We start from the raw sequence: 12,642 nt of genomic DNA on the forward strand, positions 1-12,642 counted from the left end.
TTGCAAAAGATACACTATGAACCCAAAATAAGTTCATACAGAAAGGAAATGTGAATGAATAACAGTAGAAAGGTATATCCTTTGTTGGATACATTTTATGTAGATATGTGCTATATGCATCATCTAATATGATCTTCTCAATGACCTTATGTGGTAAGTGCCATGATGATGCCTCATTTTACAGATGGAAAAAATAGAGATGTGAGAGAGGTAAGTGTTGTGCACAAGGACACAGACATGCATATGTACACAGGGGACTAAACTAGGACTCAGCTGTCTGTCTTGTCAGACACTTGTGGGCATCTCCATCACCCCATCTCTTCCCCCACACACAAGGTGAAAAGGTTACTTTTCAAAATAACCTATTCACGTGTTCTAATTCACTTCCCTTTCTTGTAAGCATTTAAGTTTTCAGTAAAAGTTAAAAAGTCTGTCAACGATTTTCTTTTTTTGGATAATCCCACATTTACCTGTGCTACCTACAGTACCAAGAATCCCTCTTTTCTCCTTCCATAGTAAAAATAGAAGACAGAAGAGTATTTTCTAATTAATCCCAACTCTTCTGCGATAGAAAAGTGGCCCCAAAGAAATTGAAAGGAAAATAAAATTGAAAGTTAGAAGGTTTTGAGATTTGATAGGAACACGTTTTGATATTACATTGGAGTGGGTCACTGGGAAAACTGATCCATGACTTTTAGTGAAGCTAGAAGCAAGACATGGCTTGTCCTGGTCTGGAGGTTCTGTGCCAGCCACCCCAGGGAAGGTGGACCCTTATTAGTGGATCACCTCACTCGGCCTGATTGGCAGCCCAGGTTCCAAGGCTACAGCCTAACAGTTTCTCGTAATTGTCAAAGAGCAAATGGCCACATCTAAGCTGGAAATGGTTGCACGAGATATTTTAGGGTAAACCTTAAGATTACTTTGAAAAATCAATTAAAACATCCAAAAACACACCAAAAAAAAAAAAAAAAAAACCCTCTCTACACTATATTTTTATAGACAGAAATGGCATATTCATGAACACAGCCCATGGAAGCAGTTTCAGATTTGGGATGCGAGACAGCCAACAGGCAGAGGGGTCTAACAAACATTTGCTGAGAGTGGCAGGCACTTCCGAGGTTGTCTTTACTCTCACAGGATTCTCCTCATCACCCTGAAATAACACTTATTCCTGCCACCATTTTGAAATTGTCGCCATCAGAAAGGTTAAGTGCTTAGTCCAGGGTCACGCTACTGGTTAATGGCTAAGTTAGGAGTTGAACCCTAGTCTCTCTAACTCCCAAATCCGACCTCTTTCCACTGTGTGAGCTTGGTCTCTGAATACTCGGTGGGTAAAGAAGTCCTGGACACGGTTCACTCTTCCTCCCAGTGGCTGTGGTCTGGATGCAGCGTCCAGGAGACTGGACAAGCTGCTTCCGGAAGCGGACTCCCTCCCAATTTCCACCCCTCCCCGCAACACCCCGGCCCAGGGAATGAGTGAAAATCAGTTGCTATTCCTCTTCTTATTCCCGCACCTGGGCTCGATTTGTTGCCAGGATTAGAGCACGCAAGCTCAGTGCTCTCAGTTGGACACTAGGGGGCGCCCGAGGCTCACAAAATCCCTGGGATCCCAGTGAGCGTCCCGCAGCCCCTGTTTGGTCATGTTAATAGGAAAGGAATAAACATGGTCCGTCCTCTAAGAAGTTTCACTTACATGGACCAAAATCTACCATGGTTTGAAAGAAACCTGGTTAAATTACTGGGACTATCCAGTAGGCAAGCTGTTTTAGACAACCTAAAGCCAACATACTTTTAGTTCAGTACTATGAGAATACTGAACGTATACAAGGACAGGTCCCCATTGTCTGATGGAAAACCGCCATCCTCGCAGCCCAGCCATTGCTAACGTCTAGGATAACCCGGAGTAACCAGAACACAGTTGATCAATGATAAACGAAATAAAAAGCCAAGTGATCAAAAATACTCCAAGGTATACAAGAAAAATAGCCCCCATATCCAAAGCACTGCTCATCTCCCGCACCTCAGCATTTGTTCACCTTTGTGGAGAGGGAACAGGCATGGGTGAAGTTGGCCACTTGGAGAAGCTGTTGTTTGTTGCACCCAGGAAGCCCAGAGAGCAGCAGAAAGAAGGGGCCGTGTGCTCTCATTTGGTGAAGCCTGGGACAGAGGCCCCAGGTGCCCGCCTCTGCGCTGAGGCCTTTCAAAGCTGTGCTCTTGGCAACAGCCTTTGAAATAACTGGGTGCTGGCAACACAGGCTTGGCATTAATATGCAAATAAGAATACTCCAGGCTCCCACTTCATGCTTTTGGATCGTTTAAAAAATCTAGCCGCTTACCATGACTAACATAAAATAAAGGGGGAAGAAAAAGTGGTACGACCTTCGCTTGGTTTCTCCCACCGACCTCCTTGTGCTGGGGCCAAAGAACTTTTCAAACCAGAGAGGGGGCTGGGGTCTCAACTAGGAGCGGGGACCGCTAAGGGCTAAGGATATTTTCACCTCCCCTCTCTAACAAAAGCTTTGGGATGAATAATAGGCACTACTCAGCTCCGTCAATCAACCTCAGTTGCTCTATTTTCACTGCTACTGAGATGTATAAAAAGCTAAAGTTTGCTACAAAGCCCCCATCGAGGCATTCAGGAAATCCCGGGGAGGCTTACTGCGGGGATGACTGCGAGCTTGCCAGGCGGCGATTGTGCCTCCTTCCTGCCGCTCTGCCTTCTGTGCCTCTTCCTTTGTTTGTCTGCTCCCCTGAGATGGGCCTGCAAGGAGACGCCCCAGAGGGAAGCACATATCTATAATAAGATGTGACAGCGAGTTTGGGGAATTTGCTGGCTATACATCATTATAAAAACGAATTCTGCATCATTACCCGTTGCTTTTCTGAGACACGAACGTGAGTGGTAAGGCTCTCCTATCCCTAGCGCTCTGAGGACAAGGGCAAGCACAGAGCAGGTGTTGACTGGCCAGCCTGCTGGCAAAGTGCCCTGCCAGTGGGAGAGGGACAATCTCCAATACAACCTGAATCAGCTGTCAAACTAAGCCTACTACAAACAGCTGAATGGTGAAGAAACAAACAACACTTGTTGAAGTCCTTAGAAGATGAATTACACCTGTTTCAACATTCCTGGCACCCTCTGAGGAATCAGAGTTCATGGGCATTTCTTTGCCTCGGTATCCTCAGACAGCAGGGGACTTCAAGCTTTTGCTGTAGAGATAGTGCCATGAGATGAAGAGCTGGAAACAGAGGAGAGACTATATTTTAACTGATAGCACGGAACCAGGAAGAGGTAGCTTTGCATCAAATGCAATGGGATGACCACACTAACGTGGATTTAAAAGAAATCCTCCCAGGTTCCACCTCTGCAGGCTGGTAAACAATGACCTCCATGTCCCCAGTCCACATTCACTCACCCGCACTCTCCATCTCCCAGCCCTTTACTCTCCTGCTTCTGATCTCTGGCCTTGCCCTTAGTATAAGACACAAACATGCACCTGCTGCTTCTGTGGACACTACCCCTTGATGGGGTTCAGGACATGCTACATCATGTCAATATGGCATCTTATGAGCACAGGGGTTCACACCTGTAATCCCAGCACTTTGGGAGGCCAAGGTGGGAGGATCACGTGAGCCCCAGAATTTGAGACTAGCCTCGGCAACAGAGTGAGACCCTGTCTCTAGAAAAAAAATTAAAAATCGGCCAGGCATGGGGGCATGCAGCTATAGTCCCAGTTACTTGGGAGGCTGAGGCAAGAGGATCCCTTGAGCCCAGGAGTATGAGGCTGCAGGGAGGCCCAGGGACCAAAGGTGACCTTCCCAGGGACACAGTACCAGAGCAATACTGGAGCAGCAAGGTCTTCAGCCCCATGGGCCAAGGCTGTTTCCTGATTGAGCAGATGAGCCCATGGGTTAACTACCTTTGGCCTTTGTCCTTTCTCCCTGTTCTTGCAGATGAGCTGAGTCATCTCAGTGCCTCGGCTCCTTCACTGAACAGGTACTACAACCCCGGAGAAGTAGTGTTATCAGCATCCCATTTTATAGAGGAAGGAACTGAGGCATAAAACAGTCTGTCCAAGATCACACTGTGAATAAGAGGCAGAGGACTGAATAAGGAGGCTTCAGTGCAGAGTCACGTCTCTGCAACATGCTCCACGCTGCTTCTGGTCCATCTCTGCGATTCAAGGCATGACACAATGGGAAGAGCCCCATACTAAGGCATAGGAGACCTAAGTCTTAGTCCTAGTTGGCCAGAGATTAGTGATGTGATCTCACCAAGTTGCCTGTCTTTGTATTTCTTAAATGAGAGATGGAATTAGATCAGTGGTTTTAACTGTTTCATATAAGACCCATTTTTGTCAATTCCATAGGGTACCCACACTGTGAAAACTATCATTTGTCAAAAGAATTGCATTTATTGAGTAATAATTACTTTGTTTTCCTTTTTTTCATGTGATTGTAAGTAGCTTATTTTGTTAGGAGTCAGATCTTATTTTCCCACAAGTTAACATAAGTTCATGAATTACATGCAACCAAAAGTCCTTGCCATTAACCCATGCAGCTTTGTAATTGGCTTTTTTTTTTACTTTTAAGTTCAAGGGTACATGTGCAGGTTTTTTACATAGGTAAACCTGTGTCATGGGGGTTTGTTGTATGGATTATTTCATTTGTTTTCCATTTTTAACTAAGTCAAATGAGAGGTATCAGTTTCAGCAAGGTCCTTCCTAACTCCTTTTTCTAGATTCTACTCTCTGTTTTCTGCGTCACATTATTGATTATTTTTCTTTCTTCATCCTAGCCATCATATCTTTTCTAATAAGTCTACCTGTTTACTTGGTTTTGTCTAACTAGACCTCTAGAAAGTCAACTTCTATATGGGCCAGGAATTCATCTGCCTATCCATCTCTGTATCATCAGGGTCTAGCATCAAGTATGTCTTAATTTGTTGAACTAAAGATTAAACTGGCTAACTGGTATTGATGAGCCTGTTAGCTCCTGCTATTAAATGGTAAACACATCATTTCAATTTGGCTTTTTAAAGTATTGAAAATAACTTGAAGAACTCCAATTCTGCTTTTTAAGTCTGGACACTCCATGTTGGAAATGACCAGATGGAATGACCTCTAGGCTCTCATCTGTTTCTGAAATTTCATGGTCCAGTGGTTTCTTCTGCAAAGCTGACTGGGGAGATTCTGTGAAGACTGGGCGCTAGATAGCGTTATTCCCCACAGAAGCAGTTCATAGGGAGTTGAGGATTCTCAGGTGCCATCTGGCTCCAGACATGGTGATACTTAACTGCACTCACAATGCAGAGACTTCTAGGCAGCAAAACTTCTCTCCCCTTGCTGGTAAAAAGTCAACTTCCTGTGCCATTGCTAACCTACACCCTTTCTACTCAGTTAATATACAAATTATAGAAGTGTATGATTTTCTTTTCACCCTCTCATTCAGAGAAAGATGCTTGGATATGTCCCTTTATGAAGTTAAACATTAGTTTTGTAAGACTTCGCGAATGTTCTGGAAAGCTATGCATGTAGCTGTAAAGATGAGAGGAAGGCAGGATGGGGCAAAAACAAGGGCTGAATTGTGGTGCAATTGCTGCGGAGGCCTCAACCAATCCCATAGGACACTCTGAAGCTGGGAATGATCCTTCCGAGTTGTCCCAAACTGACAGGAAGATCAAGCCATTGACTCACCACAACAGCCTGGCCTTGGCCCTGATCGTCCCTGTAACCTCAAGTGAGGCAGAGTCCTGGCTGAGGGCAAGTCCATTGAGGAGCACAGCTGTGAACTCTCCGCTGCTGGGAGATGGGAACACAGGCCCTGGAGAGGAATCCAGAAAAAGCATCGTGGTATGTCTCTAAATTTCATCTGTTGCTGCTATCATGTTCTAGCATGCTTGATTTGTGAGAATTGAACAGAACAATTTGCTGAGCCAGGACTGTGTTGCATTTAGCAAAAGATGAATTAAACTACAAATACAAATGACCCGGCCCTCCATGAGCCAGGTTTTCTAACAGAGCAACCACTCCAAAAAGTAAGCACTAGAGGAGTGATGCCACCATGGGCTTGGGAGTAAAAGTCCCTCAGAATTTCCAACTGTTGGAAGAACTGGAACAAGGTCAGACAGGAGTAGGTGATGGCACAGGTAGCTGGGGTCTAGAAGACGGTGAAGACATGATACTTACAAGATGGACAGAGACGGTAATCGGGCCTCCAAGAACAATTGATGAAAACTGAATATACAGCCTTAAAATAAAATATGGACCTAAATACCCAGAAGCACCCACTTTGAAAGATTTTTAACAAAAATTAATATGAATGGAATTAAGAGTTCTAATGGAGTGGTAGACCAAGAGCCGTATCAGTGCTAGCAAAATGGCAGAATTCATATAGCATCAAAGTGGTTCTGCTGGTGTGAGTTGACTGAAGGATACAAAATAAATTTTAAAAATCAGAGATACAAAGTTGTTCTGCAAGAGCTTTAGCGCCTAATGATGTCTAAAGAAAATATGAAACCCCCTCAGTCACCTGAAGGACACTGTTATAGCAGTTAATCAAAAAGTAAAACCACGGGACCTTTACCTCTTCCCTCATTCAATTGAAGCAGTCTTCATTTTCCACAGTAGTAAATTTTCTAGGTACATCTTATAGACCTGAAAGTACTGAAAAGAAAGTTTCCATTCAAAGGAAATTTATCTTAAGATACTAGAAATGATACTGATTTTTTGTCCATTTGAAATATATAAGTTGTGCTATAACAAATCATCATGTCAAGTGTAACCACTGTCCACGTAGTTGAACTTCTGGGATCAAGAAAATATATTTAAATTGATTCCCGTCATAGCTGGTGGGACACATCTAACTCAACTGTAAAAGGACACATCACACAATCACCTTGCTGCTGATAACATGGCCTGGGGTCTCTGCCTCCTCCCACTGCCCCTGCTCCTTCCCCCTGCAACAGCCCTCCAGCCTGGGGCGTGGCTTGTTAGAGTAGATGTGATGATTTAGGGTTGCAGCCTGTGGAACTACTGCTGGGTATGCGGGGTACTTTGCCTGCATCCCTAGTTTTTTCATTTAAGCCTTAAATGATGCCTCTTCTAAGCCATCCTCTTGTCCCCACACTCCTCCATTCCCACCCTTGGCCAAAGCATAGATTGTAACCCCTCCACTTCCCTCTGAGATTGGCCTATGGTGAGGACAGGGATATCTCCGTATCTTCTCTCTCCCACTTTATCCAGGGGTGCTGTTTTTTCTTCCCCCTCCTCAAGTCCCTTTTTGCACTGTCACCACCCAATACTTTCCATGACATTTCCTTGCTTTGGCCAGAAGCCAGGTAAAGTTGGAACAAGTCTCTTACCTGCCTTGTTTAGTTTTGGAACTGCATTTATTCACTTGCCACCAGCCTGGGAAGTAAATATTAGGTCCTCAGCTCTGCCACCCTCTGCTATCATCATCAGCTGGTGAGTTTTTTTGGCTCAGATTTTGATAAGAAAAGAACAGTCAACCAGGGTTACTCAGACCTGCCAGCTCTCAGTCTTTGGTGGCTAAACTTGGAGAAAGGCCTCATGAAGACACTTGTAAGCACACATGATCCCTCTGAATTGCTTTCTTTTCCTTTAATTTCTTATTCAACTTTTAAAGATTGTAGAAGTTTTAAACAGGGCTCTCATCTGGACATCCTTTCAATCCACTGGAGTCTTGTGTGGAATCTGGCAGCTGGAACATAAAGAACCTTGAATTAAGCACATCCTTTGGTTTTGGTAGTGCTGTGTCTCAAGATCCTCAGCAGGGATTAGGAAAGAACTCAGTGTGCACAGCAGAACCTGGAAATTGGTGGGCTTGACTTCCTGGCAAAGTGCTGCATTTTTCCACTTTCTGTTCAGGACCACTAAACGCTGAAATGTGGATGCCTACCAAAATAAAAGAAATTCATTGTGTACTGAAATAAAACAAAGAGCCCCACAGGAAGGTTTCCTAACACTCCTCTCTCTCTCCTCTCTCTCTCTCTCTCTCTCTCCTCCCATCACTTACCTTCTTTCTTTTTCTTGTCCTCTTCTCTGTTAGTTTTATTCTTAAGCTTGGCTGTCAGAGGCAGCCTTTAACGGATGTGTGATTGGGCCTTTCAGGCCCCCTAGAGAAGAAGGCTGAGGGGACAGGGAGGGATGAGGCTTGGATGATAAGTGAGGAAAGGAAGAGGGGAACTTAGAGGGATGGAGGGATGGGAAGGAGGGGAAGTCCTCTTTTTGAGTCAATAGAGTCAGAATCCTTTTGCTGACCAGAAACACACATGTGATGGCTGTTTTAAGTGGAAGGAAATGATCCAGTCTTCTGAGGATACAGAATTTAAAGCTGAGCGACGTGGTACCCTAAGTTCTGTATTGCAGAAAGGGAGGCATTCTGATCTTGCAGATGAAAGGGGCATTTCTCTGATATCAAACGTTAGCACAGGAAATGTGTCCTGGGTTATTTCCATTTGTCTTTACAGACCAGTGAGTCACCTGAAGACTTAAACTTACGTTCAATGCTAGAAAGGTCAGGGGTTGTTGAAATTGTGCTGGCCCTGACTCCATGAGCTTGCTTTTCAGACCTTATAGGAAACTTGCCCACCCCCCGTTAGATGGTCTCTACTTACTTCTTCAACTCATTGACTAGTGAGCATTGCATGTCTCATGCTGAAATGCAAAGTGGAATTTATTTGTTTTCTTTTTTGTGTGTGTGTAAAATATACCAATTATTTAGATTCCAGGGAATAGCCATTGAAGAAATCTATTGTAAATGTTTTATTTCAAGACAGACTTATTTTTGCAATTGTTACCAGATGGAAGGTCTTGACTGTGAGTTGTCCGGGTTCTTAGCACATTGAACAAAGAACTGAACAAAATGCACAAAGCAACAAAAGAACGAAGGAACAAAAGCACAGATTTATTAAAGCAAAAGTACTTTCCACAGAGTAGGAGCCTGTAGGAGCTCTTGTAGGAGCGGGCTCCAGCAAGTGGTTCAAGAACTCCCCCACCCATTAGGATTTTTATTAAGATATGTATTAATTTTTATTAAGCTTGGTAACGCCCCTAGGTGCCCTTTAGAGGCCTCCAGTTGGTCACACCGAAGGATTGGCCTGTGACCAATCAGTGGCTGAAGTGGAGACTTGGCTCATGGTCAATTAGAGGCTGAAGTGGAAACTTCTGTCTTGTTATCACAGGAGCTAGGATGCATGCTGCATGCTGCTTAATGTTGCCTAGAACTGGCTACACCTGCTGTTCTTTTGCTTATGCCTTAACCCTTGGTTAGCCTAATTCCCAATTCTCTTGCCTCACAACGACTCACTCCTTTGACAATTACCCTTTCCCTTTCAAGGAGGCATGAGAAAACCTCTAATTAGATCCATGGAGGCTGTGGTCATAAAGAAAGCCCCCAATTCACACACAACCCATGAGTCTCAGCCTTCCTGCCCATCTTCACCCTTCCCTCAGCTTGGGGGAGATCTAGGATCCCTTGAGAAGCTATAAATGAAGAAGACAAAGAGGAAGAAGTTAAGGAAATCAAGAACAAGTTGGGACCACTAAGTCCACCTTTTTGACCCCATCTGTGTTGGGGGTTGGGAGTTGTGGAGCTCTGGCTCCCAGGTGATCAGGCCTTGTGGTAAGGACAAGGGCTCCAACATTGCAGAGAGCCTGGCATGGAGTCCTAGTCTTATAACTTAACCTGCCACATTCTTGGGGTATGTTATTTAATCTCTTGGCACCTAAGTTATTTTACTGAATAAAATGGAGATATGACAGTACTAGCTCTGAAGCTTAGTATGAGAACTAAAGGAAATAACGTATTCAAATGCAAGCTCCACAAGATTAGAGACATTTATTTCATTTGCATTATAACCCCTAATGCCCACACCAGTATTCTTGGTGCTCAAATATTTTTTGAGTGAGTGATATAGGTAAACCACTTAGCATAGAGCCGGAGCACAACCCATGCTCACAGCAACATAATGTTTTGCCAGAGATGCTTGCTGCACTCTGCTTCTAACCCAATCCGACATCCACCAACAGTTCTTGTATTTGGCTCTCTCATGCAGATTTGTGCAGGGGAACTGTGAGATTATGGTGGTGGTTAGAGACTTAAGGTTGGTGCTTGGAGCCTACTGAGGAGTGGGCCCAGCATGGGTGGGGTGCCAAGCTGATGAATTTCACACAGCAGGGATCCTGGAATGTTTGAGGAGAGGCCGCTGGGTGCTGGTAAAGGGGTCCACTGGGGAGCTGGCAGGAAGCCGAAGATCCAGCATGCTTGGTTTGTTTCAGGAACTTTCCCAGGACTGGCCCAAGACCCAGGAAAGGAGGACATTTTCTTTTTCTTTTTTCTGTATTCTTTTCCCTCCTGATTGTCTGACTTTCTGTTGCCAAACCTCAGAACCTAGCCTCATACAATGAATTCTACAGCTGGGCCACATTTTGGATTGGATGGGCTCTTGTTAGCTGGAGAGAGGTCTGAACTATAAGTTGACACATTGTTTCTATGAGAAATTCATTCTCAATGCCAAACAGATGATTAATGGCCCAGGTCTCAGAATGAAATCCATTCTGTCCTCTGTCCTGGAATCCAGACAAATCAGAGCTTGTCTTGGTGTATGTGTGGGAGGGGCACTAGGGAGTTCTGTTTGCATAATAAAGACCTCATAGGACCCCCAAAGAAGAGTCAAGGTAGACTATGAGACAGACAGCCCCAATGCAAAAAATTCTTAAACAGATTGGAGGGGTGCAAAGGAAGGCCAAGGATACATTAGCTCCACAACACTGCAAAAAGTTTTCTAGCAGGGGAAGAGCTCTACTGAAGAGTGTGTGTGTATGCACTGGCTTGTCTGAAGACACTCTATTGAGAGCAGCCCTCTAAGTATTGTTCAGATTCCCTCCCAGGAAGCTCTTAAGGAATCCAGTGGCACGGTCCCAGGGAAAGAAGGATACGAAACCAGCAGAAAAGGCTGAGGAAAGATATGTAGCACTAGTTAAACCCAGAGAGGGAAGTCCCCTTTCAGTCATCTCATCAAAGATTTACCATGCTAGTGGAAGGGTTCTCTCACCTCACCAAGAGTAGCAACTTTGACATGTCAGTATTGGGGATGGTGAGAAGACTGACCATTCAGCAGCCAAGGACTGACCTGGTCACCCAAGGGGAGTAGCCCACAAGTAGTGAGCCAGGACTATCGGTGCCCACAGCCTCCTCACTGCCAGGAGGACCCAGAATGCCCACCCCACCAATACCACCTGAATGCAACACTCTTAGCTTGTATGATTTGGGAGAACTGCAGCTATTCTTATAAAAACACTTCTAGAGAGGGGCTTCAAGATGGCTGACTAGAAGCATTTCATACCCACCTCCTGCACTTAGAAGAACCAAAATAGTATATAGACAGTCACACTTCAAATACATTATCCCAGAGAGAATGATAGAATTCAACAGATAAGTGACAGGAAACATCAAAAGCAGGGGAAAAGAAGGGAGAGAGGCAGCCTGCCCGGCCAGGGCAAGTAAGATGAATGTGCGTTCCCCCACTGCCAACCCAGGCTGTAGTCACTGAAGATGACTACACCGTCTTCCATGGCAGTGCCTTAGCATGGATGCTGCCATTCCTCACCTGAGCACTCCACCTAGGACTTGAGGATCACCCTGGCTCTCACCTTTGGGAGGTCTGAGCACAAGCTCAGCCAATGTGGCTTTGCCCATCCCCAACTCCAGGATAGAGCACACAGCCCAGGGTTCTGGGGATTGCCCAACCCAACCCACCACCTTGAGAACCTGAACACTCCTCCCAGGGATGTGAGGTTGGACCTAAACTCCTGGCACTACCACCTCACCTGCTGCTGACCAGCAAAGGCCATCTGCAGGCCTGGAGACTGGCCTACCCAGTCCATTGGAGCCACCACCAACATCAATGCATACTGCCTGTGACCCAGAGAATCACCTTACTTCTGCTACTGTGATCACCTATGCCATGTCAGCTGTCCAAGGTGCCTGAGAACCCACCCACTCACCTGGTCCATCGTTGACACTACTGGCATCTAAGCAAGCCACTTGGAAACCTAAGAATTGACCCACCAGTAACCATGAACACAGGCACCATTGTATACCACCTTGGGGCAAAAAATATAGGCATACTCAGCCCACCACTGCCACCACTGTGGCCTGAATATTGGCACACTTGGCATGCTAGTCCCCAACACAACTTCACCACACCCTCCACTAATAGCCACACCCTAACTCACTACAGAAAGCACAGATACTCCTATGCTGTTTACAGTCCAAGAAATCATACAGAGACTACCCTACTGCATGCACTCAGAATCAAAGCCACAGTATCCTACCCAACCAACACCATAGATATAACTTCAGAAAAAGTCATCCCCTGCAAAAGTAAATTCAAAAATGAGAAGAAACAATTGTTACACCAACCATTATATCAGATATCAACATAAGGACCCAGGAAACATGAAAAAGCAAGAAAACATGACACCTCCAGAGGAACACAATAATCCTCTAGCAATAGATTTTAATCAAAAAGAAATTTTTGAAATTCCTGATAAATAATTTTAAACATTGATTTAAAGAAGCTCAGTGAGATACAAGAGAGTTCTGAAAAACAATATTTAA

General features: G+C 44.8%; 1 pseudogene; it reads left to right on the forward strand.

The window, feature by feature from the left end:
* The first annotated feature begins 3,712 nt into the window (after window positions 1-3,712).
* LOC101009807 lies at window positions 3,713-12,642 on the forward strand (annotated as a pseudogene).

Source organism: Papio anubis, chromosome 10, assembly GCF_008728515.1.
Source record: "Papio anubis isolate 15944 chromosome 10, Panubis1.0, whole genome shotgun sequence".
Lineage (NCBI taxonomy): Eukaryota > Metazoa > Chordata > Mammalia > Primates > Cercopithecidae > Papio > Papio anubis.